Source organism: Molothrus aeneus, chromosome 1 (assembly GCF_037042795.1).
Source record: "Molothrus aeneus isolate 106 chromosome 1, BPBGC_Maene_1.0, whole genome shotgun sequence".
NCBI classification, from domain to species: domain Eukaryota; kingdom Metazoa; phylum Chordata; class Aves; order Passeriformes; family Icteridae; genus Molothrus; species Molothrus aeneus.
This window is the reverse complement of record NC_089646.1, coordinates 85,396,145-85,423,998: the sequence shown is the minus strand read 5'-3', so window position 1 is coordinate 85,423,998 and position 27,854 is coordinate 85,396,145.

Genomic DNA, 27,854 nt, shown 5'->3' with positions numbered 1-27,854 from the left:
GTTTGCATATATACACACAGTTTATATATTATCTATATGCTATCTTTCCTCCCTTAGTATAAGTTCAAAAGCACAGTGCTGAAATTTGTAGATTGTTCAACATTTTTTGTCACTTTGCTAGAAAGCTGAGAGAAGTGCTGATAATATCATTTCCACATTATGCAGATTGGTATTTTCATAATTCCTATATCTAACAAAAGAGGGAAAAGTTCATTATTGTTAAATTGCTATAAAATATCTAAATTATTATTGTCTGTGATAATAGATATGTAAAAAAATGTGTGCTGAAATAAAAGCTTGTTTAAATCAATATGCACTGAAGTGAACTGCACTTTTTGCACTGAATTGACAAATTGAAAGGGTTTTCAATTTGAGGGTGACTTTCACCTGTGCCCAGTACATTTACAGTGCCTGAGACTTAACTTCACAGAATCACAGAATATACTGAGTTGGAAGTGACCTAAAGAACCATCAAGTCAAACTACAGCCCTTGCACAGAACCATCTCCAAGAGTCACATCATGTGCCTGAGAGTACTGTCCAAATCCTTCTTGAACTCTGTCAGGCTTGGTGTTGTGACCATTTCCCTGGGGAGCCCTTTTCCAGTGTCCAGCCACTCCTCCTAGTATATGACACAAACCTCCCCTGACACAGCTTCAGGACATTCCCTCGGGTCATGTCCTTGTCACCACAGAGATTAGATCAGTGTCTGCCCCTCTTCTCCTCATGAGGATGTTGAAGACTGTGATGAGGTCTCCCCTCAGTCTCACCCTCTCAGGCTGAACAGACCAAGTGACCTCAGCTCCTCCTACTACAGTTTCCCTTCAAGGCCTTCCACCATCTTTGTTGCCCTCCTTTGGACACTCCCAAATAGTTTAATGTCTTTTTTATATTGTGGCAGCCAAAAATGCACACAGGATTCAAGGTGAGGCCTCCTCAGTGCAGAGACCAGCCGGACAATCCCCTCCCTTGCTCAGCAGGCCTGATGCCCCCCAGGACACACCTGGCCCTCCTGGCTGCCAGAGCTCATTCATGCTCAACTTGCCATCAACCAGGACCTCCAGGCCCTTTTCCACAGTGCTACTTTTGAGGATCTCCTTCCCCAGTCTATGCACAAGCCCAGGATTGCCCCATGCCACCTGCAGAATCTGAGTGTTGTTCAACTTTATATGGTTGGCGATTGCCCAGCCCTCTAATTTGTCAGGGTCTCTCTGCAGGGCATCCCTACCTTCATGGGAGTCAACAGCCCCTCCCAGCTTTGCACTGTTTGTGAACTTGATGAATATATCCCTTCCAGTCCTGTGGCCAGGTCTTTTATGAAGGTGTTGAAGAGCACAGTGCCTAAGATGGAGGCCTGCTGAACCCCAGTAGTGACAGATCACCAGTTTGATGCCACCCCATGTCACTACAAACCTTTGAGCCCTACTTGTGAGCCAGTTGCTCACCCATCACACGATGTGTTTATCCAGCTGTGGGCTTGACATTTTTTCCAGATAGACTGTGTGAGAGACACTAGTAAAAGCTTTAATGAAATCTGAAAAAGATCACATCAACTGGCTTCCCTTGATCAGCAAAATGGGTTACCTTGTCATAAAAGCAAATTAGGTTTGATAAGCAGGACTTTCCTCTCATGAAGACTGTGACCAATTACTGCATTGTCTTTCAGGTATTTTTCAATACTTCCCAGAATAAACTGCTTCGCCATAACTTTACCAACCCCAAAGTGACAATAACAGGCCTGTAGCTTTTGGGATCCTCCTTCATGCTGTTTCTGCAGTTTGCAAAGCCATTCTTAGCTGATATTAACTGTTTCAAACACCAGAAAGATTGAAGGAAAAAGAAAAAATCTTTCTACAATACCTATCTTTTCAATCAACCTTGTCTTGTCTGAGTATGTATATAATATATGGGGGAAGATAGATCCTGTGTTATTTCAGAAAGGAACTTAGAGCAGTATCTGGGTCAAAATATGTCTAATGTTTTGAGGTACTAATGCACGTATTTATTTAAACAGTATCTGTAGCTCAGTGTTGTAAGAGATAAGTGAAAATATTGAAACATAAATTCTTTGTAATACTGCAGTATATTTTTCCACAAGATAAAATGTAGTATTAAGGTATACTTAAATGGAAAATCATCACTTCTGAACATGAAGGATTTCTCATTCTTTTAAATATAAATTGAAATACTGACCTGTTTTGGTGCTGGGAAATGGTTTAAGGAATTATGCATAAAAGATTCATATAGAATACCTACATTTTAAGTTAGATACTCTATTGCTGGTAATTCTTAAAACATTATGAGCATTTAAGACAGGACTGACAGTATTTATTTTCAATGTTTATTAATTTAAAAGGTTTAAAGGATTAAATTGTACAAATAAGGATTTTTTTTTTAATCAATGAAAAGAAGTAGCCTTTTTCCAGTCTGTGGATCAGTGATAGTCTGAAAGCTGATCATTATGGTCTGTGAAGCATGTGTATATTTAAAAATTTTACTGAAGACTGTGGTTTATACATACTGATAGTTGCAATTGGAGTTCCATATGTAGATGAAGCATAAAAAGAATTGAGATTAACCAGTAACATGCCTGCAAACCCTTTAATCATGAAAAAACTGCATATACCAAAAACACTAGTAATCATCAATTTTCTTGATTAATAGGATTTATTTAACCTCAATTTTCTGTGTTATTAAAACACATAAGTATTGCAATGGTAGCTATGAATCACAGCAAAATACATGTTGATGACTTTCTTTCCTTAAATTTCTGTTAATTACTTCTATAAGAGATTTCAAATGGTAATGACGTACTGCTGAGGCAGAAGGATGTAAAACTGTTTCTCATTCCAGAGAAGATAATGGCAAAATATCTAAAGGTCAAGAAGAGTGCTGGCTGTATTAATATAGAAAGGTAGCTATAATTTCAGCTATTACTCAAACGTTGTCCAAGTGATGAGAGAATATTCTACTTTGAACAAGGCACAATCTATAGGTCTTCAAAGCATTGATACAATCATAAAAATTCAGGTTTAGAAAGGGCCCCCAGGAGGTAATCTAGCTCTTAACTCTACTCTGAAAAAAACCTATTGGCTTGGAAACCCTCTGCAGAGATTCCAATCTTATCCATTCTTAAAATAGATAGAAAGAAAAGCATAATAATATTCTATTATTGCTAGATACTGTGTATAGAGAGTAGTAATTGGAATATCCTATTGTTGCTTAGCCTGCTGCTTCCTCCTGTATATCACAGGAAAAAGACAAGAGGTGCCTGCAAGGACACTATGTTACAGACAGTAATAACCTGAAAAGGAAATGGAAGGTAAGAACTAAATAAGTCTGTCCTAATCTAAGCAAGTTTCTACTTTTATGAGTAAGAAAAGCCCAGGGAGTAGGGCCAGGGACTCTGTGTTGAATTGTTATTTCATCATACTCTGGTATTTGATTAATTCCTTAATCCTTTGCTCTGTTTCTTATATAAAGAACGAATTTTCTTTCCTACTCAGAATCTCTTTAATAGTATTTTCCTAGTTTTCATCCCATTCCAGGCTTACTTCTGAAGAATTCCAGTCAAATGTTACTGGGGTTTTGTTCTTTTATAAAGCAAATGAGATATGAATAAGTTAGTGGAGACAGTTTTCAGTGTAATCCAGAATCTGAGTTATTATTTGAACAATCATGTATAGATCATAGAGAACTTTCTTATTCATATCTATGTTTTAATAATTGATGTCTTAAAAAATTAAGTTTTCTTTCATACTAGCTGAAGTGAAATCAAGTAAATCTATCATATCCCAAACTGCATAGTCTGTATATTGTGTCTTCAAGTTTTGTCATAATGTGACAGCACTCATATTGCAAAACCAAGACCAACTCAGAAAGTCTCCTTCTGATCCACAAAATGTATGATACAGTCCCATTGCCCGTCAAGGTGAAGAAAGGGGTCAAGATTCTTAAAGATCTTAAATACTGCTTTTATCATTAAGGAGTCCAGTAAAATGAATAAACTCCACATTGCTACTTAGACTTAAAAAGGAAAATAAACTTCTAGATAACTTATAAACTTGAAATATACCTTTAATGTGTTTGTTTTTTAAAATATTTTTTTGTTTTCCTAATATATTATTATTTTCACAAGAAATGATTTCTTTATGGAAAGTGGTTAATTGCTCTATTTCTAGGGTGTGAAATCTAAAGTTTATAAAGTGAATCATAACATTTCTCCCAAAGACACATGCTCTTTCCCTGGTGGCTCATTTAGAAGTAATTAATGTACTGTAGTGTCATTGTGTTTCAAATAATAGTTCAAAGGGACTGATAATAGACTATATGCTTTTTTTAAACAGCTTCTGCTTTATAGCTTTCTCTTACTTATAGGCAATCAACCAAGCTTTAGTTATTGTATTAACAAAAACAAGTAAAAGAACCAAGATATATTTACTGAAACATAAAGATGTGTTAATTTCTTTTAATGTTAAAAAAAACAAAAACAAAAACCCCAAAAAACCAAAAACCAAAACAAAACAAGGCAAAAACCCAAACAAAAACCCCCAAAATTAAACAAAACAAAAAAAACACCCAAAACAAACCAGAAAACCAACAAACAAACAGAAAAATACCCTTAGAAAAGTATGTTTCCTTTTGGAACAGTTTGATAAAACAGAAACTAGTCAAATCACTGTTACAGTGCATGATCAAGGACATCTAAACAGGCATTTTAGAAGGAAATATGTGCCTTTTCTCTTATGAGAAATATGAGCTCATGCTCTGCTAATTTCCCAAAGAGTTGAAACTCCCCCCACTTCAAATCTACAGCGTAACCTGAAAACCTCTGTTAATCTTCCTTAAGCAGGTAATACTATTCATATTTAATTGCCATCTTGATTTTCAAGTTTAGTATTCACTTAATTATTCCACCATTTCTTAGATCTCCTTTTGAATTATAACAGTATGAATGTCAGTCGATTCAGGAGTTGAGTTTTTCCTAGGGTTTTTAAAATACTTGGTCTTTCTCATATCTTCTTCAGGAGGGGAACAGATGGCTTCATAAATTCCCCTGGACCAGAGTCAACATGTTGTGAAGAGCGTTGTGATCTTACTAAGACTTATTCCTCTGCTTAAAGGCACTAAATGTGACAACTGATGTGTTTGAAATCAAGCAGGTGGACAAGCAGTAAACTCTTACACCAGGACACAAAGCTGAAACCCAGGAGAATGCAGAACCAGGTTTGTATTCTTATTTTAAATCAAGAAAGAAATAATCAATCATCTCTTCTACAGATAACTAACTGTAAAAAGAACAATTCTGCTATTAGTTCCCTGTGTTTCTTTGTATGGTGTACCTTCATCATGTTACATACTAATAAATCATGGAAATATTCCTATGATATATACAGCCTTGTGAACTCATTTTAGAGTAACAGTTTACAAAAAAAAAATCTTTGTGCTATTTGTTTGGAGTGGCTGCTGAATGCTTGGGAGCCTTTTATAACCACAAAATTTACAATGGTACTCACTAGGGAGGGTTTATGAAAGGTGATCATGTAAGATAATTTTTATACAGGGAAATACTGAAATAAGTTTCTAAAAGAAGTTTCTAAAAGAAACAGACTACAATATGTAATTCTCTTAAGCAATAATAAATTGCCCATATAGAATTAATGATCTCCTGACATTTCTTTCAAAAGACTTGGAAAGAACTAATTAATGTAGCACATTTCAAGCTAAGCAAATTGCAGTGATAAATGGCATTACTGGAAGCTATAAATGCAATTCATAACTGAAGGAAAAGTGCAAAACATCACTCAGAACATTAAGGAATGCAATTAAGAAAAACATTTGGAAGTACTTAATTACATCTGCAGAGGATAGTTAAATGAAATCGGGTGCCTTGCATTAGTAGCAATGTCAAACCTTCAGAAGATTGCTTAAGCAAAAAGTAGACCATTTGGTGTCAAGATACTATCTGATTTGACATGCAAGAAAAATATTTCTTCATTGATAAATTATACAAATGTCTGAAAAAATAAGCAGGTTCCTAGCAATGGCAAATTTTGAATTACAGGCAGAAAAGTCAGGTAGTTATTAAGTGGACACTTTCTTGTTGATCCAAATGTCTTTTGGTATAATTAATGTATACCAAAGTAAAAAATTTGCAAGAAAATGGGATGGACTGTAAATCGGCTAGGGCTTAATTCAGCAAATTGCAAAACTATATGGCCATAATTAAGCACAGCCCTGACAAACTTATGCGCTTTCATCGATTTTACATCCCTTGTTATAACATTCTTCACTAGAGTTTGAACTTAGGAAATTGATCTAATAGATGAAACTCCTAAAGACAGGTGTTAAATTATGCATTCTGTCTTTCATAGAAAGGTAAAAGCTGTCTTTGTGAAGGCACCAGGGAGTGAACAAGCCTCAGGGGTGGCTGGCATGGAATGGCTTATATTCATGTTCTTCAGGACAAGCCTCCCCTGGAGAAGAATGGCTGTGTTGATTGTACATATCAACCCAGAGAGGTCTGGTGATTTTTGCCTCTCTGCTGCTTGAAGGGAGGAGGCATTTAGGAAATCTCAATGCCTCCTCCCTTCAGAAGGGAAAGGAAATCAGTTTAACCTCACCTGTGTTTCCTCCTGTATGGAGACCTCTCTATACAGGAGCTCAGGAATAGAGATCATCTGAAGGAGGAAGCAAGTTCACTGTGTAGTTAGATTCTCCTTGCTTGCCTTCACTTTATTCCTAGAGAATAGACTGGCAATAGTACCTTGTTCTCTGCTCCACTTTTCCTCTTCTTGACCTGTTTTCTGGCAGCTGTTATGATTTCAGCAATGAGATGCTTCTAGCTGAATGTTGGTGCTTAAAAATGTAATGACTGAGTTATTGCCAGACATCTACAGAATCCCAAGTCTAGACACGTGGCTTAGTAACTGGATTCTCAAATACAAGAGACAAAAAATGTTTGTTCTGTTCCTTTAACTTTCTAAAATAATAAAGCTTCATTTAAAAATTATACATATTTGAAACATAGTTGATGCTTTTTGAATATCAAATATTTCTGTCTGTTTAGTCTATAGCTGTCTTTTTGTTACTAAGGATATGTTGGAATATCATTGAATGACAAATAAAAATCACCAGTAAGGGGTTTTGTTCCCTTTCCTTGCAACTCAAGAATTCATCTCCAGTTGTTTTTATTTCCTAAACAAGCAAGTTGGGCAGTTGCCAGTGAGTGTTTTAATATTCCCAGAAGTTTCAGTGCACAATTGTTTTAATATATTTTGGTATATATCTAAGATAACTGCTTTTATGGGTCTATTGATCACATGGATAACATTACCATTTTTAGTGCTGTTGTTATGACAAAGCACTGCTGAATAAGCAATGAAGTCTTTTTTAATGTAATATCTCATTATTTCTATTTAATTTTATTTCTTTTTCATGGACATTGTTGTGACCTGTACTCATTCTGAATTTTATACTCTGCTGCTAATTCTAAAATTAAATAAGGAAAAGGCAAACTAATTGAAAAATAGGAATTTCTCAGAAGTACAGCTGATGAGATAGGACTGTAAAACTAAAGATTGCATTAAAAGGCTAGTAAGTATTGTGGGAAAAAATATCAAAGAATACATGAATAGAGGAAACTTTTAAGTTGTGAATATTAATGTTTGATTAAATAAAAATACTGCAATACTGGTTATAGTAGGTCTTTTGGGCTAAGTTGGAAAGAAAATGTGATTTTGTACGGAAATATTCTCTGCCTAAATTATATTAAGTTGAAACATTCTTCCTGCCACAGACATGCTGACTGGCTTAATTGCAACATTCCTCAGGGATTTTTTGAAAGGTGAAAGACTTAGAAAGCAGACTTAGAAAGACAAAGGCTGTCAAAATTGTAATCTGTTTACTATCTGGACTTCCAGATCCTAGGAGCTCTATCCTTGGATCAGTCTTAGGAAAAAAGGAGACTAATCTGTCCTTTTTCCCACATTTTCTTTTTTGAAAATCTGTTTATTAATTCTATGCATGAGTGATATTTCCTGTTTTCTAGAACATACTTCTTCAGATATTACTTGTAAATGGCATAAAAAGCTGAGCTTGCAAAGGTTTGGCTGCTTCCAGGGATGTTTAGCTGAAGAAAGGGGCAAGATCACAAAGTATGAGATGGGCAGAAACAAAACACTGTATTGAGATGATCAAAGACAAACAGTTGGCTGCACCTTTAGAAACTTGAAAAAAAATCATAAGTATTGCAAATACTTAGATTTTTTTTTTACACATTAAAGAACATGTACCTAATTTTGAAGGGGATTCTGGATGTAGGGCATGGGATTAAATTCAGGATTATTGTTTGTAAGGTAGTACTAGTTAGTGTGAGTGACCATGACAGAGGCCCAGACCAGCAGGGAATCTGATTTGTTTATTCAAAAGAAACAAGCTGGTTTTATACACTTTTTCAAGGCACAGTGCTTCCTTCTATGGTAATTCTCACTACGTGACCTATCCCACACTGCCACATCAGCAACGCTCTCTCAATGTCCTTCTGTGGGTGATCAGGCGCTGTTCACCCATCTGGCAGTTTCTGGCAGGCTCCTCTCTGGTGGGGCTGTGCCACTGGCATGTCTTCTGCCAAGGTCAGGCAGAGACAGACTCTCTGCGCTGCCATGAGCTTCTCTGTGCTGCCTGCCATGGCATTCTGCAGGTACCCCCCACAGCCTGCAATTCAATTTTATCCTGTCTCTTCCCACAAGTTAGGTAACCTCTGACTTAATTAAGAGCAGGTGGAATGTTTTAAGACGTATGTAACTCATGTGCTGAGCATAAAATCTCCACATTCGTTAGCCCTGACTCAAAATGACATTAGTTTTACTCTTCTGTAATGACTTAGCTTTTCTTTAGCCTTCATACTCTGAAGATTGACACATTTGCCCATTTTATTTCACTTTTAAAAAAGATTTATGGAAAAATGTTGGGTAAATTTTCAACGACTTTTGACAAAAGCTGCAAAGCCCAGATAATCAGGGCTGCTCCTGAGGCTGTACCCACATGTTAAGTTCAAATTCTACTACATGACTACTGCTACAGCAGACATTACAGTAATTAAAACACTTGACTAGTACTGCTGTGAATTCATTTCATAGGGCCCACAAAGTGCTAAATGCACATCACTAAATATTTATAAAAACTATGCATTTGTTTTTTTGTCTGACTCAGTATAGGACTCTCTGGACTTATTTGGAACCTGAGAAAAACGAATGGAAGAGTTGCTCTTTTTATTTCCATCTATGCAGTGCAAGCAGATGGGAGTCAATTTGATGATTTATTTTAATGATTTAGTTGGCTAATTTGTCCCAGATTTGCTCATTTTGTTCACAGTTTGAAGAACCTGCAAGTATTTTTCCCTTGTGCAATAAAGAGTACAGTAAATGCTAGCTGGGTCAGCCTGGTAGTTCTCAAAATTTTATCTTTAATACCAGCAGAGAATTCATTCTCTCCTGTAGTCACATTTATAGAAATGGAGTTTAGCTGCCTGCTTTGTCTAATTGACATTATAATTCAAAGTCAGCCAGCATATTAGTGTTTCAGTTTCCTATTTAAAATCATGACAAAACATACATAACTATAATGGCCTGAAAGTTTTATGCTTCCACAATTATATTTTGTAATACGTAGCTAGTAATGATTATTCTCTCAAAAGAGATCACTTGCATGGGAAGAAATTGCCAATATTAAGTTGGATATTTTCCCATGAGGGAAAGAGACCTTTGAAATTCATCTTTTCATCCAAAGATTTAAATGGGTATTCTTTCTGGCTCTTCATTGTGGCCACTCCTTTTTTCCTCACATTCTTCTTTCTTCCAGTCCATTCATTCTGTCAAAGACTAGCTGTTAGTACATCTTTTCTTCTGCTTTCCTTCCTGTTGCTCCTTTCTGCTGTCTCCATCCTTCACTATCTAGTCCAAGCTGCTGCTTCACAATCAGACTACATGTAACTCTGCACTGAGGTCTGTCTCTACTTTGATAGATATTCTACTAGTCTTGCTCTCTAATTAAACCTGTTCTTTTCTTTCTTCATTGGGTATATGATCTAGATTTCCTTAAGCAGGTAATATGCTGGGGTACTTGAGTCCAGTCTGGTTTTGAAGAAAGTGCTTCTGTCTAGACTCTTTTCTTAGCACTGCTTCCACAGGCCAGGCTCTAGCAATGAATGTGTATACAGCTAAACGCGAGACTTTGTTTTCAAAGGTATACATGTTTCAAGCTTCATTGTGTCTCATCATTAAGGGAAGAGCATTTTTTAAGTCATTGGTAATGTGTGCAGACAAACCATTTTGAATTTGACTGTGCACTTATATTTCCATTCAAAACCAAACACAAGGAAACTTGTCAAGCTGAAGTGTGTGACCTGCAAAAAAAAGGCAAACACCGGTAAGAGTTTTTAAAAATATTATTTAACCCTTATGAAATATATCAGGCTGACAGATGGAAAGGGAAATTTTCTATCTTTGATCTGACACAAGCAGTGCTTCATTCTTCTTTGGCAAGAAGAAATGAGAGCTACTAGGCCTCTATTCCCTGTACTAAGAAGGCTAATATTTTAAGTGGTGGTCTGCCCACTCAGTAGGAAATCTACAAGGCAGTGACGGCCACATCATCACTGGTTAAATGAGCAAACAGTTTTGCCTTAAAATAGGAAGGTGTGATACAGAATGACTTCCATGTGCTCAGTGAACAAGCCATGACAAAGTAGCGGTAAATATATTTTCAGTATAACTTGTCTACTACCAATTTTTCTTGATACCCAGTGATATATTCAGGGTGTCAACATCTCTGCCTGGTGCTGTCAAGAAGAGAATGAAATTTATTTTTCCATGTTGTGAGAGAATGCTTTTCAGTTTTTCAAGTTAGTGTCTTCTTAAAAATGAATCAGAATGAAATGGGAAACAAAAAAGACTAAGCAAAGAGCAAGAGGCAGATATTAATTACATTTTGTACCACTTCATACAGATGATCTTTTGCCTCATTTGAATAAGAAAAATTTCTGTAATTACTTTTTGATTTAGCATCTCCTTGAAACAAGAGCATTTTTTGAAAGTTAAAGCATTTTGTAAGGATGTTATTAGTACAACTGATTATCATAATATTTTTCTCTTTAAGTGATATGAGCGAGATATTTCTCAGTGTTGCCCTTTTGTTAGCCTAAAATAATGAACTAAGCTTTTTTTCTCTGAACTGTGTAAGTGTATATGTTTCACTGGAATATGCTGCAAAACAGATTGATTTTGGTAAATAATTCTTTTCTTGTTAAAAAACTTCATAGAATTACTTAAATATCTTTTGTTCATTATTTATCTATTTTATTCCTTCCTTTAGTCTTTCTTCTTACCATTTCTTTTTACGAAGAAATAAAAAGAAGAAAAAATCCTCTGTTGAGTCACTTGGTTATTTTTGTATTTCTAGTGGTCTGTTTTTGCTCTGATTAAAGTAATTGGAAAAGCATAAATTAATTTCATATGCCCAAGATGTGAAGTAGATGCTGTACTTGTCCTGAAATTTGTCTGACTCTTCATCTGATACTGCTAGGGCTGAGTATAACTAAAAATTCCAGGATCTCATTTGGTTGCAGGTTCATGGTCTGCTGCATTGGTGTCTTACAACTCTGCTGTGGAGGAATGAAAGGCACCTCATGCAAAAGAGAGATGCAGCAAGAAGTTTTACTGAGGTAATACTTTGACAGAGTTCAATAGAATCAATGGAATTTAATAAAGATTAACAGTGGTTTACCATGGTTCATAAAGTTAGATGGCAAAGTTCAGCTTATTAATTACCGCACGGAAGAAACACAAAAGAACATTGAATTAGAATGTGCAGTGAGGGGTAAAGTGTATGTATCACACTCCATCCCTGACTAGAGTCAACCTACTTCATGTTGATAGAGTCCTGGTGTTTTCACCTCTTGTCTTTATACTATATACACTTGATATATCCTGTTGACACACCTGAGGATACATGGTAAGAAAACAACCTACAGTGTAAAATATTACTATGAATTTTATAGGGTTTTTTACATTATTGGGTGATTTCATATAAAGAATGCATAGCATTTGCTTTCTTAAGTACTAAAACTTTGCATGGAAAGATTGTAAGTAAAAAGCATCTTATTGTTAGAGCTAACAAAATCAAAATGGAATGAAGGCCCAGAATCAAGTTTCTTGTTGCTGTTAGTGACCATCTGCATAAGTTATCCCTCCAATTTTTTCTATCATTGGCAGTCTTCTGGACATGGCATATTTATTTTGCTTCATAGTGAGCAGTAATACATATTCTTTGTCCGTTTTCTTGAACTTTTTTTCTGCAGTGAGTAGAGATCATCATGCTGTAATAGCTTTCTTAACAGTGTAAGATTCATTCCAATGGAGTTAGGTAGTAAATCTTGATACGATGTAGAGTTAGATTGTAGTAATTGATGAGAAGTGGAAGGAGCTGAATAGTTAAAGTCACAGCCTATAATTTCAGTAAAATTAAATCTAAAAACATTTGAGTGATTGCTTCTATCTACAGTGATATTGCCTAGAAATATAAAATCACAGACAGTTCTCATAACAAACACATCCATTTCTAATATACACAAGTACAGTTTCAGAGATTGTGTCAGTATATATCTCAAAATGGCAAATACTTGTTCAGTGTCAAGACAAATGTCTAAGGCTTTAATAGCATTGCCTTCACAAATCCTTGTTCCCACTCAACACATATATCAACATCAACAGTCTCCTACTTGTTTCCCTTTTGCTGAGCCCATACTCTGTATTCCATTGTACAGAGTGCAGTTCCATAAGGATTTAATTTCAGCCCAGTGATATGGGATGTAGTATATACCAAAGCATTGGATATTTATACTAAAAGTTGTAGATTTACTGTCAGTAGAGTCATAGGTAAAATTGACTAGACACCACCAGGATTTGAATTGCCTTTTCAAACTCAGTTGCATTATCCCAGATTACCTCTTACAGTGGGTAAGGTGGTCTCTTCACCTTTTCCTACAAATCTACTGCCACAGTAGATTGTACCCACAACTGAGCCTGAAAACAATGGAGAGTGAGACAGACATTAACTTGGGTTGCACATAGTGCATTTGCAATTAGTTGGTGGTCCCTTTCCTTATTTCCCTTTGGGAAAATACATCATATAAGAGCTATTGGTAAGTTTCCAATGTGATAACAAGGATTGTTATGGATGTTCTAACTTGTGTAAATTACTTGCTGCAGAGCACATTTGTAGGCTAAAACTTCAGCATCCATGCTGTTTAATACTCCTAATCCTACTCCTTAGATATCAGTCACATATCTTGATTTTTTTGGAGAGGTGGGGGTTGATCCATGCAACCACTCCAACCATCCTGCATGGGACATACATAAGTATAGTGAACAAATAGGTTTTATTGGTAATTTCATTCATTTGAGGGAGCATGATGAATTAAACACACACTGTTGACCTGTGTATTTAATTGAATAAGGTCTAATTTCAGTAATTTGTGAGGAGAAGGTTTGTTTGATTCTGGGATTATTATGGTAGGAACTATGTTGATAGGCAATAGGTGTGGCTGCTTTTGTAGTAGAGTTGTGGGAATAAGGGAAATGTTAAACTTCCCAGTGCCCACTGTGGCACCTGAACCATGATCTTGACAGTAAACTGGCACACAAACTCCCACAATGAATCCAAATGTCTACATTCCTCTTGGGCATTGCCATCCCTTGCTGGGTTTACCTTGGTGTTGTTACCTGTGTGCAGTTGTCTAAAAGGACAAGTTTAATAGGTCCTTCAGCAGTATCATGATCGTACTGTAGGGCAGTTTCTCCATCTATAATGCAAATGTGTCTCCAACCCATGTCCAGATTCCTGGACACAGACTATAAACACATAGGCAAATTGTAAGGTTGATTTTTGTGATCAGATTGATATCTTCATTCTTCCTGTCCACTGGTCAATTTTGGTATGTTGGGCTTTACTATACATGTTAAGACAGAGGTGACCAGGTCCTGTGGGTTTCTTTGATTTCTGCTTTCTGTACTGCACCTCCTGACCTGACCAGAGTATTCTGTGATCTCTACTACCACAAAAGTGGCTGATCTCTTGATGGATGATTGAGACAGGTGGGTTTTAATGGGAAAGCAAGTAGGTTAAAATAGAACGGTTGCAGGTTTTGCTGGACAGGTTAGAAAAAAAGAAAGGTCTGCCATGAAGTTTTGCACCTCTGCTATCAGTAGCTTTCATGGCAAGTAGACCACAAGGTCTACTGTTGCTGTTAATAGCTGCCATACTGATTTGTGGTAAATTTGCTATGACAGGTTTTCCTGATTGTCATGCCATCAAATGTTTTCTTTGATCAGAAGATGGGCCATCAAGCTCCCTCCTTTGCAAAGAATGTTCAGCTCACAGGGCTTCCTGCAGGCCCATACCAATTACTCAATTCATGTAATACTTTGGAAAATCGAGTATCCCACTGGGCCTTGGTGGCTTAAAACTCCTGTTCAATAAGCCATTAGCATTTTTTGCCATCCCATTTGATTGAGGATAATATGAGGTATGAAATGCTCATTGAATTTCTTCTTCAACCAAAATTATAGCTTTCATTCTGAATTTTGTCCTTTGGCCATTTGTCACTTAGTAATCATAAACAAGCCAGAGACTACTTCATCTTCTGTGAGGATATATTGGTATCTCTCAGAGGGAAAGAATACCACTGGCCTGATGTAATCAATTTGCCATGTTGACCACAAAGTTTTTTCTTGTTTGATATGTAGGAGTGTTGCTTTAGCAGGATGATCTGATTGTAATTTTGTTCTACATTAAGGACATGACTTCACTAGTTTTTCTATTTAGGTGGCAACCTTTATTTTACACAGGAAAATAAAGTACTTATTTACCTGTGTGACCTAATTTTTGATGTAGCCATGCTCCAAAGAGGTGCCATTTGGAATTTTAAAAGTTCACACTTTTTACTTTTCTAATTTTAGTCAATGCATTTGTTTTTGGGTTCCACTGTGCAGCTGGTTTGTTGCTCTCAGCATGAATCTTCATCTATCTTATCTTGAATGGTGTTTATCTGGCTGTATTTAGTAATGCTTGTCAATCTCGAGTTCTCCAAACTGGAGATCTGCTTACTTCCCATTTCAGAGGTTTGCATTGACACTCTGTTTAAACAGCCCACCCAGTATGGGAAACTATATATAGAATTTTTGCTCCTTTTTTTTGCTAAAATAACTTCTCTTTGTTCTCCTAGTTTTATGCTGCCTTTTTTTTCCTTTTGTTATTTGTTTGCCAGTGGTAATGTTCAATGGAGCAGACTTGTTTAACCTTTTTGTAGAGGTCCCACTGAATCAAATGTCTTCTGTTGGTTTTACCAATTTCTCACTGAAGTTGGTAATATGAGGTTTCCCTCACTGAATAGGAAATTGGTGAGGTTTCAAAGTTTGTATAATAGTAATGGATCTGAATTTTAAAGTATCTTTGATTTGGAAACTTTAGTATGTCCTTTGATTACTTTCATTCCTCTCAAATTCCTGTCAAATAAGCCCACTATTTTCTGCCTGTGAGTTTTGGTGAAACTCTTTCTGGAAGAGCAGTCCTCTCTAAGACTGCTTCTAGCAAGTTAAATGGTCCTCTGCTTTGTACAGGCTGTCTTTGGTATGTTTTCTCAACTTGTCTCACTATTTTGACTAAAGACAAAAAGCCCCTTTTCCTATTCAGAACATCCAAGTCCATCTATTTAAGCACAGTTAAGCTGAATAGTAAAAGTCTCTTTGGTCTGTCAGGACCAGTTGGAAATAAGCAAGTACTGTATTCAGTAAAACCCTATTTGGTTCTTACAATGTTATGAGGATGCACTGATCCAAACGACTAACATGCTTTTAATATGCTTTTCTACAGTCAGAGTTTTTATTGCCTCCTTATATTCTAATTTCCACTTCCAGAGTTTGCCTTTATTTAAAACTTAATATAATGGATGAACAATAATAAAAAAATCCAGGTACGTACCTTTGCAAATGTTCTAAAATTACCATCAACTGTTGTATCTCTTTCTTAGATTGGGATGTTTGCAGCTGTTCTATTTTTCTTCAGATATCTAGAGCAAACACTGCAGTGCCCACTATTCCCCAAGTACTTAAATACTTTACTTTCTACTCGCTCCCTGATATTTATCAGATGAGATCACAACTTCTACTCTTTTTGGTTCTTGTCATGCTGATGCTGCTGCTTCCCTCACATTTACAGGGAAAGATCCTCTGACTAGAATATCATCTACATGTTAGTGCAGTTTCACATCTTGAGGGAGTGAGACTGTAAAAGTTCAGCAAGTGCAGAATGGGCAATTGTAGGTGAATGTTCATATCCTTGGAGTCTGTTAAAGGTGCATTTCCTCCAAAGTAAAAGTAAATTCTTCTTTATCTTCTTCTTGTGAGCAGACCACAAAGAATATATCTTTCACATCTGGCACTGCCATCCATGAGTGTGGGGCTGTTTGTAGTGTGGCTGCTGAAATTGTAATATTGGGTACTGCACTCATTAGTAGGACTCTCTTGGCATTTAAACACTGATAATCAATTGTTAAATTCTACTTCCTATCTGATTTTTAGACTGGCCAAACCAGTGAATTTTACAGGCTGTGAATTCTGGAAATAATGTGCAGTTTTTCCAAGACCACTATTGCCTCAGAAATCCTTATTTGTGTTGCAGGAAAAATCAAGTATTGTGGTACATTAATAATCTTTGAATCAGGTAGTGCAGGGGCTGGATGTCACATTTAGCCCCTCAAGATCTAAGCCCTCAAGACCTGAGGAAAACTTTACAATTATATTTTAGTTGTCAATCACTAGCTGTGGCTAGGCAGTTATAATTAAGCAATTGCATTGTGAATGTTTTATGCTAAGTTAATCTTATGTTTTAAGGAAGACGGAAAAAAATACTGAAATGAATGGTCTGCCTGGATGATAGCCACCAGGAGTCAGAAAAACTGAGCAGTAACTTGGGCAAAGGTGATTCCTGCAGTGGGAGGTCACAACCACTGATTCATTGACCACCTGCTCAGGGTCTTGGGTCTGTTTTTCAGTTGATGGATTGTCTTGTCCTATTTCATAAGCATGGTTTGCAATGCCATGCATTAGTTCTGCCCAGATAGGGAGTTGTTTGTGGGGATCATTAACATCTAATCCCTCATTGTCTTCTGAGTCTCTTCTAATTTCATGCCATTTTACAGATAAGTAGGTTTTAGAACTGCTAGGACTCCTCTAAGTAGTAGCTTTAGCATCACATAATCAGTTGTAGCAGATAATAGAATATAATTGGATTCTTGTTTATGCATCTCTTGTATGCAGGAAAATTTTGTGGTGGCCGTAAGAGAACTCATTAAGACACCTTATGGGTTCATCTTGCTCCATAGCATCTATTTTCCCTGCTCCATAGGCTACCCTGCTAGTGATACAATGGCACCCCATATGCAGGTTTGAGTCCTATATTTAAGACATATCCTGGACCCCAGATCTTGTTTGCTTTATGTTCACTCAGCATTATTCAGTAGGTGTTTTTTAGCAGCCTTGCCACAAATACTATGTTTCAATTTCACCTTTTTGCCATTTTTTTAGTAAATTTGCCAATGGTAACAGATCCTGGAGTGGTTCACACAGTGTATCACAAAGCACCACCCTGAGGTCTGTCAGAGTGTTCCGTTTTAATGATGGGCCTGACTTTGGAAAACAAAGAATGATCTTCCCTTTGGTTACCCTCATTGATGTCACACTATATGCTTCCATCCCACAATTCAGGGGATACTATTAATTTCCTAATCTGCACAGTCTTAGATTGATAAGGAGCCTCCATAAGCATAATCTTGACCTTTTCTTCTAACTTTTATTCTTTCTACATTTCTTCCTGTAACTATTTCAGCAGCTTCTCAATTTTCAAATACAGTAGTAACTCAGTTGCTGTTTTGTCTTCTATTTCCTTTTTTAGGTCTTCCTCCTTTGTATTATTATTCTTCTTCTCCTGATAAGCAACTTCTTAGCAAGTACCTGCCATTTTAAAAATAATTCCTTTCCCTATTCCATCCTTTATATGCCCACTGTCCACATTTGGCTGTTCTTCCACAGCTTCCCAATCATGTCAGTTATCACAAGTACATTTTTCTGAAAAGTTGGGATTCAGATTTATTTCATGAATCTATAAATAATTTGTGATATTACTTGCCATACTTTTGACAATCCCAATTTGTTGTAAATGAATGAAAGGCTCATCACCCAAAAGAGCTAAGCAGCAATATGTTTTATGGATGTAAAATAATAATTTGACAGACTTCAATAATCCAACAGAGTTCAGTACATTCAATGGAATTTAAGAAAGTTTATTACTGTTTTACCAAGGTTCAATTAAGTTTCACAGTGAGGTCCACCTTATTAATTACTGCATGGAAGAAACACACAAGGGCACATTGAGTTAGAATCGAGTTTCACACAGAGACCAGAGATGCAAAGGATAAGGAAAACCATTCCTTTCAGTCATGAGGCTCAAAATGGATCCCATTGCTTTCTCTACTCCTTAAACAGCCTAGGTTTGGCTAGGTCCAATCTCAGTCATAGATTTGGACAATGGTTTATATATCTGCATAAAGTTTATACTAATTATTATTGAATAGATACATGGATTAGTAAGGCTTCATTAGTATTAATTCAGTGTTATCAGGCACTTACAAAGATCTGTTGTGAGTAAAGGTATTTCTCCATCTTGGACAAGGAAGAACTCTCAGTTTCAGGTAAGGAAACTCAAACATTGTGAGTCGTCTCTGCTCAAGGGGAGAGTAATTGCTCTGCTGCATTTCAGGGAGAGCTCAAAACTGTGCTTATCCTGATGGGAATATTTATAGAGTGAAGTAGTTGGCTGCTAGTCAGCAATATAGACACATTAGATGTCTTTATTTTAGCTCTAGAGTCTAGTTTTGTACTTTGGCTATCTTTCATTTTTAGGGTTTCAAAGCCAGGCTACAAAATATTTTTCCAAGGCACCTTTACTCCCTTATATGTGAAACAGGAGCTTTCCAGCTCACAGATTCACCACAGGGTGTGAGGTTTGTTGCTCCTTAGTCAGCCTGAAAAAAAATACATCAAGAGGTCAAGTGTGTCTGTCAAAAACTCTCACACTACTCATGGACTAAAGGAGTTGCACTGATTAATCACTGAAGTGCCTGGGCATCCTGTGGGTCATGCCACTGTTCAAATCATGATAAATATCAACAGGAAAAGTTAAACTCAAGAAGAAAGTGTCTAACTGAGTAACAGGAAACCAACAGGAGCCTGTATACCTCGTTGACTCTTCAGTGGCTGCTGAGAGATCTGCTCTGAAATTATTAGCTTCAAGTAGGAATAATGTTTCTCTGGTGTGTGCAGTTGCTGCACTGGCTGCTCAGAAACTTTTTTAGGGGAAGTGAGACAAAGTCTCCTTTCTCAGTATTCTGAGACTTACTTCTTTTATGTACATGGTATTAAGTCAGAAAATGTATTATTCATTTTTATAATATATAATCCTGATCTACTTTTTGTTAGGTAAATGTGGCTATTTCTCTGCAGGACGTATCAGACCACCAGTACTTCCAAGTTCACAATGAACATGATGCTCATATTTCTGTTGGCATTTTAGAGTTGAGTTAATTAACATTTTTATAGGAGCAATAATTAACATTTTATGAGCTGGATTCCCTCATCCCTTGAACCTACTTTGGCTTCACTTCATACTGGAACATATAAGAGGGTAATGTTGCAAAATGCTAATGTTCAATTTGGGTTTAAGGGCAAAATGCACTTCATAAATGATGCTGAATTGCAGTAATAGCAAGAGCTCCATTTGAAGGAAAAGAAATGGCAGGAAGCCCTTAGCACCAATCCAAAATGCTAAGTTAACACTGAATAATAATTATTCTATAAATGTTATTCTGTTTGCTGTCATGTTGGCTAATATTGTCTTAGTGCTATGACAGTCCCTCAACTATCTGAATCAGTGTTATATTATATTTAGATTGCAAGCAAATAAGGGCAGGCCTTTGTGGTCTCCTGACACTTCCAGCAAAATGGAATTTTGAGTAAAGTGCCAGAATGCTATGCCAGGTCAAAATTTTAATCATAATAATTGGTCTGTCAGAATATTTGAGGAGATGTCTAGGAAACCAGCAAGTTTTAATGCCATACCTAGGCAAGTTTCTCTCAGTAGCACTCCAAAGTTTATCCTTTCAGTCTGCAATAGCATTGTTGACAGCTGCAGACAAAGAGATCCAGATTTCAAGAAATAATAGCAGCAGGAATATTAGTGCCTTTTCAGACATAGTTACTTGCATTGTAGAGAAAATGCAAATAATTGGGTATTTGTTGTATTTGCTTCAGTTTCTGCAGTATCTACGATGGATTTCTGGGTAAGGTGTCCCACTAATTTAAAAAGAGCAATTATTGTCATTAGTTCTATTATTAAAGAACGTAACTCAGATGAAATACTATATTATCCAAGTGCAGCCATGCTGTCTTCTTCTCATAGTTTTGGCTAGGTCAGAGTTAATTTTGTCACAGTTGCTATGAGGGGGTTGTGGAGCCTGGATCCATGTGGGCATGTCTAGGTTATTTATTCTATATCATGCACATAATCTCTGGGGGACATGCTTCTGGTGGAAGAAAAAGGGAACATGATGTGGAACCACCACCATTTCTGTTCCTTTTTTATCTGGGGAGCAAAGTGGGGCACAGAGTGGTGGGGCGATGTCATGAAGATGATCCAGCTTGGAGGGATTGTCCATCACAGTTTTTCCTTGTTTCGGGCTTCAGGGAGAAGTGTGAGTATGGACAATTTTCTGGCATTGTTCCTTATTGTCTTGAGGGAATAAAGAACTGGCTGTGGTAACAGCAACCATTTTCTCCCTTGTCTTGGGAGCTCATGTGTTGCTGGCTGCAGCAGCATTGGGTCAGTCAGAATTGCATGAGCATTTTTTCCATGAAATAACCCTCTTTTAAACACTTTTCTTGTTAGTATTGTTGGTGTTAGTGTTTGTTTCCTTATCTCATTACTATTTTTCTAATAAATCATTATACCAACCCATAATCTTTGCCTTTTTGCCCCTTTCTCATTGGAGGGACAGGGGGAGGCAAGTGGCCACTTGAAGCTTAATTTCTAGTTGGTTTTAAAAAATAACTGTTCTTAATGTTTTTGTGAACCAAATAAAATATTTTATTAAGATTTCAGTTCACAGAGATGTGTACCTATAGCCATACTCTATCAAATATTCTTTATAAAAACAGTATTCCATTGCCAATCCTTTTAGCTCCTTGGATCTCGGTTTACTTGTGATGAGTGATCTGATCTATGTGTTGTTCAATATGCCTTTCATTGCCGCGTGAGAGAAATATCTCATTAAGGTAAAATCTTATTTTTTCAACTTTGAGATTTTAAAAATAATTTAAATTAAAATAATGAGAATTTAACCTGTTAAAGATTATCTACTGAAGATTTAAGTCCTTGCTCTTACATTTTGCAGAAAACCAATAGTAGTACTGGAGGCTTGCTCAGCCACATTGAGTTTTGCATCAGATGTCTCTTGCAATCTGTTTTACCTGTCTCCTGATACTGTTTGAAGTAGTAGGAAGTCTGTGTGCATAGAAAAATGTCCAGACTGTGGTATAGTGGAAAACAAGTGTTGTCTGCATTATGTGCTGGAGAGATCACATAGGATGGAGCATTATGTCATTTAATGTGCGTGGTTTATGACACTTCCTTGGCTCCAGCTGGCTAAGACAAATGTTCTCTTTCAAAATCCTCTTTACCTAAGAAACCCCAAGGGGGCTAGATGGAACAGAAAAGAAAAACAAATGCAATACATGTCCTTATTTCAAGTCAAAATGTTGTGGAATGAAAATCAATGTAGTTTCTGCAGCATTACTTCACGTGCAAACATTGGTAATTTTTCAGCTGAAAAATAAAATAGGTAACAGGTGTGATTGCTGATGACACTGGGGCAGATTACTGACTCACAAACATTGACAAGTAATTGAATATTTCAAAAGTCACGCTCTTTAATCTTCACCTGAGTTGTAATGCTATCTTAAGAGGTAATTTTTTAATGCTACACCTTTGACGGACATTATAGCATCAGAAGCAAATGCAAGAATGCTGATAAAAGAGAAAAGCATGCATTTTGAAAAGTAAATTAAACTGTTTTGCACACTAGAGAGAAAATACTACTAGTCATAAATAATTTTTAAAAATTCGAGGAGGAAAAAGTCACCCTTTTCTAATGGTCTGATGAGGTCTAATGAATTCTTTATCTGTCTTTTTGAAGCTTAAGATAATAAACTTAACGATGTGCCAGTAAGTAATGACAAAAATGGAAATATAGTAGTTTTTCTACAGATTCTTATGATAGAAAAGAGAAGTAAAGCTATGTTTATGTAGTTTGAAGGTATCAAAACACATCTATTTAAAAATATTGAACTGTAAAATCCAGGAGCAATTGAAAAGATGTGCCTTACATAGTTTCTTGTTCTGATTTAATATTTCAGCACTGTTGCAATACCTAGCACAAACAAAATCAATTTGCTCATCATTGAAATCTTGATAGACTTCCTCTAGGAAAGTAATTATTCTTTCAGGAGAGTAAACACTAATACCAGAACTGGCCTAAATGCCCAGCTGTTTACAGTCTGACATTTATAATGGTTCTAAAAAGTATTTTGTTTCCTGCAACTTGCCTAACAGATTACAGAAGGTATGATGTACAAAATATTTCAGCATTTTGGCTGGGCAAATAGGTTTTCTCCTCTTCCATCTCCAGTTGATGATTATATTTTAAGCAATTGCTGCATATATAGTGATTGTTGAGAAATCAGCACTTCCTCAGGTATTTATGTGCCAATTTAATGGCATAAGAGGTTGGCTGGTACAAGAGGGTTGGGCAATCAGTTGCTATTTTGACTGCTATACAAGTTGGCCAAATTTAAATAGATCATAGGATGTAGAGATACATGGATCTATGAAACAGGTTTCATTGTGCACCATGCGTATGAAATCAGTTCTGTTGTCATTCACCACAGAGAAGGGCTACATGCAGGATATCTGACAACGTAAAAAGCCATTCACAAGAGATCTTCAGGTGGAATGTCTGAAGGCATGGCCTAAGGTATGTATAAATTAGGTAGAAAGTCTGTGATGAATATGGGCCTTCATCTCTTATTTCCCCCATTTCAAGTCAGAACTCCTCTTAGGAGTACAGAACGACAATCTTGTCATTGTTCTTACTGCACTGTGGATTTATTGCTAATGTCAACATAGCAGGAGCTGTAAATTGATTAACAATGTCCCTTTCAATCAGCAGAAGAATAAAGTCTACTGCAAGAAGTGTATAACCTGAAAAACTTATTCCTGTGTTTTGAGTCTGCTTAAATAGATCAAAAATATGGTCATCACACAGTTTTCAGACAACCATAAAAGGATCCTCTGGAAGTCATGCAGTCCAAACTCCTTTCCAGCTATCCAATATTAGATTAGTTCACTTGTGGCTACATGCCTCCAAGTCTTGGAAATCTGCAAGGTGGGTGTTCTTCACCTCTGAAACTTGCTCAATGCTATATTATGCTGCTGGTAAGGAACCTTTTTACCTATGTTCTACCTCAACATACCATTGTGCTGTTTGTGGCCATTGCATCTTGCAGACTGGCTTGGGGGAAAAAGCTGTAATGTGCATACTCTGTGGTGAATTATTTTCCGTAGTCTCTGGTGGGTGAACTGCCGACTGAGAGTCTTTGGCATAGGTCAGGAGGGATGCTGTTTTGAGCTGAACAGTAACTCAAGCTGCAGCATCCAGTTTTGTTCATCAAAAATGTGGTAAGATCTGGAGAAGCTCACCAGGCATACAGTCTGACTGCTCAGCAGTGGATTTCTTTAAAATATGTCCTGTTGGCTCCAGTGGTGTTTCTAATGTCTAATGTAAAGATCAGATAGGAATGTGATTTTATCTCTAACCAAAGAATACATAATGAGTTTTCTTCACACCATATTTTTATATCTTTATTGCACCAATTCATAAGCTGAGAGGGAGTGCAAAGCACAAACACCATATAGACACATAGCAGGGACATAGTGAAAGTCAGATTACACCTTTGCACAGACAGATTTAGATTTTATGTTGATGGGGATCAGTTTGAAGTGTCCTATAGAGTACCTGTGTTATATTTTGTAGGACTCATGCTTAAGACATTCCTAGAATCAATGGTGAAAATATTGTCTTTGTTCATTATTGCCATATACTTATTTTATGGGGTAGAATTTAGTTTAGCTGGTATTGTAAGGCCATATTAACTTTGAAAAAAGAAACTGCATTTTTGTGGATATAAAAATACATGCACATATGGGTATGTACATTGTCAGCAGTTTTCGTTGCCAAACTTAATTTTCTAGATTTATTGTACATCTTGGTGTTTACATAAGATATCTATCTATCTATCTATCTATCTATCTATCTATCTATCTATCTATCTATCTATCTATCATCTATGTGTGTGTGTGTGTGTGTGTGTGTGTGTGTATTTTCAATATGTTCCTTCACCTATGAATCTGACCATCTGTCTGTCATTTCACTGTAATTAACTGGTAATAGCTGTGTCCTTTTAGTTATACCCTATGAAAAGTCTGTAAACAGAATGCCCTTTAATCTAAAGATTACTTGTAAAATTTAGGTGAGAAACCACATATCCTTCGTTTTATAGATGTGTTTTTGAATGTGTCCAGGACTTAGTATTCTTCTAAATGGAGTGTGTATTCAGCAAGTGCATGTTTATTATGTATTTGGCTATTGCCTTGGCAGCTAAGAAAGCTTTCTCTTTTGTCTCTTTATGGGTGCTAGACCAATACCAGAAACACATTTTCTCACTTCATTAAATCTAAATAGACCTTAATGGTTTTTAAAGCCATGCTCCTAGTATAGTAATAATATTGTACTGCATTTTTTACCTTATTGCTAGTCAACTGTAGAATAAACCAAGTGCTCTTACCTCTATATAAAATTATGCTTTTTAATTTGAATGTAGTTTTAATCTTTAGATAAATTCCCTGAAAAAATGAAATTAAATAAAAGCAAATCATAGCAAAAATGCAGAAAAAAATATTAACTTAATGACAATAACATGTTTTTGGGATTTTTTTTTGCTTTTTCCTTGCAAAGGAATGGAGAGAGCATACTGTATTTACTGAAAATATTGTACATTAACAAAAGATAATATTAATAGGAAAGAAGACAGGCAGCCATATTAGTGGTTTTGTTTTTAAGGAGGAAAAGCCCTCACTTTTTCTTCTGCTGATTACTGTTCTATTGGAACCTCATGGACTAAGAAGAAATAATGAATGTTTTCTGCTTCAACAATACCTTCCTGAAGGGTATTGTGGACATATTGCGAGGACTACTGTCACATAGAACTTTACCAAAATAACTAAAAAATTCATGTTTAGTAAACTCCAGATAGCTGAAGAAAATTAACTCTTGACTTATTTCTTTCACAGGCTTTGCAGACTGGCATATTTGCATAAATTACAGGATTCTTCAAGACGTGAGATCTTGCATCACAGAGCATAGCATAAGGAAAATTATTCTGGTGGTATTATATGGACCTATTTGTGCTTCAAAATAATCCAAGTACCTATTGCTTCAAAAGCAATAACTGTCTTACATGATCAATTAAATAATTGCTGAAAGTAAGGGAAGTAGTGGTCCTAATTGGACACTGAAAAATTTACTTGTTAAGTTGAACTTTTCTGGAGGTGATCCCTTTAACTTAGTGACCTGTTAGGATTGACATGAAAAACTTGATACATAATTATTTGTCTTTGCTAAGTTGCTCATTTAGGCAAATTAAATCTGTGTTTAGAAATTCTTTTAATTCTTAGAATAGTCATTACTAAGTGTAAAACTTCTAGTGCAACAGACAATTTAAAATACTGCTCCATACATAGGAATCTTGGTTTTCATTAATAACTCAGAATCTCTCTGACTGCTACAGACATGAGTCCAAAGCAGCCAGCTACTTGTGCAGTGGTTTTTTTTTGTTGGTTTTTTATGGTTTTTTTGTTGGGTTTTTTTATGTGCAGTTGCAGTGTTTTGTTTAAAAGGTGTAGAGGTTGAAGCTCTTCTCTCTTTCTAATAGCATTTCAACATAAACTGGGACAGCCTGACCCCAAATAGAAATTATGATGAAGGTAAATGCACTGCACAGACAACAGCATTTCACTTCCATCCTGCAGAATATGTAGATCATGGGTGTAAAATCAACCAAACTTGTTTTTCTTTCCCTTGTGAGGTAACCCTGAGCAACTCTGGTATGATCTCTGGTATGACATCGAAGTGCCATAAGTGGGAGTGACTTCCCTGGCACACACTGAAAAAACTCTTGGATTTATTTGAAGATCATACAAACTGTTCTGCTATCTCTGTTCAACCATCCAATAACCCAGATATTTATCCTGGCATACAGGATTGAATCCTCAAGAAATATTAGTAGTGGTTAGAATCCTCAAGAAACATAGTAGTGGTTAAAAAAAAAATCAAGTAAAAAAATATATATGCTTCTGACAATTTAGCATGGCTATGAGAACAAAGTTGTAGGGTGGTAAGAAATAGTGCATCATTTTTAATGACTTAGTTTAGAAGAGCTAAATTTGTAATCCATCCATCTCCAAAAATCTTAACCCAAACTCTCAATAAACCTTATCTCTTGCTTTTCTTATTATGCTTCTGAAATTGTTCTTGTTTATTTGCTGAGCAGTACAACTTTTGTACTACTTTCCATTGATAACAGCATAGAAAGCAAGCCAAAATTACAGTCCTATTAGCCTACTAAGACTATAATAATCAATATGACTTATGCCTGTAAATTCTTGGGGTTTGCCCTGAAAAACCTCTCCATCTCCTTGCTCTCATGAGACAAATTGATGGTTACTGCTGTTATTTTAAAAAAAAAATGTTAGAAGACTTTTGCTATTGCTTTAAACCAGAGATAATTTAGGGGGAAAAAAAGAATATTCAATGCAGAAGAAATAAATATTTAAACTATATAAATGGATAGCAGTGCTATGCCGTTGTTGGATATCTGAAACATTCACTCTGGAAACATAGTTAGCATGTTGTTATCTACTGCTGTTTACCAACATAGGGCTCTTTAACTGCATTTTCTGCTCTGCCTTCATGTTTCTTTTTTCAACATTTATAATTTATGAGCCAATAAAGACGTTGTTTGATGTAGGTGCAGCACAGAACAGATTATCTGCAGCTGTAAAACACAAGTTTTGGCAATGTCAATCAAATTATGCTTTCTGCATAGTAGTGTGAGTTTTAGTGGTATCTATGAGAAATTGTTTAACTCACTACCTCAGTGAATACCAATAACCCTATAACTAAGATACAGGTAATTGTGATGAAAATCAGAACTTTGATTCTCATCAGTTGTTGAGAAACTGGCTCTGACTGTATAGGTTATGCATATTTGGTGACAAAAGTAATTTCAAACTCCAGCTATTTTCTTGATACTGAAAATATTCAGAGCTGAGAATTATCAGAACATTTCTTCAGTGATGCACAACAGCAGCTCATCAAAGTCAAGACCATTTTCTGCCCACAAACAGTTTATAATAGGAGACTTCTTAAACTAAAGGTGTTATGCTAGAGGAAAGAGTGAAACATAAGACAGTGGAAGTGGACAATTACCACTTTGGGATGACCCTGACTGTATCTGTTCCTGAGCAGGAGCAGTAACTTGCTTCTAAACCAACTGATTCCCAAGTAACCAC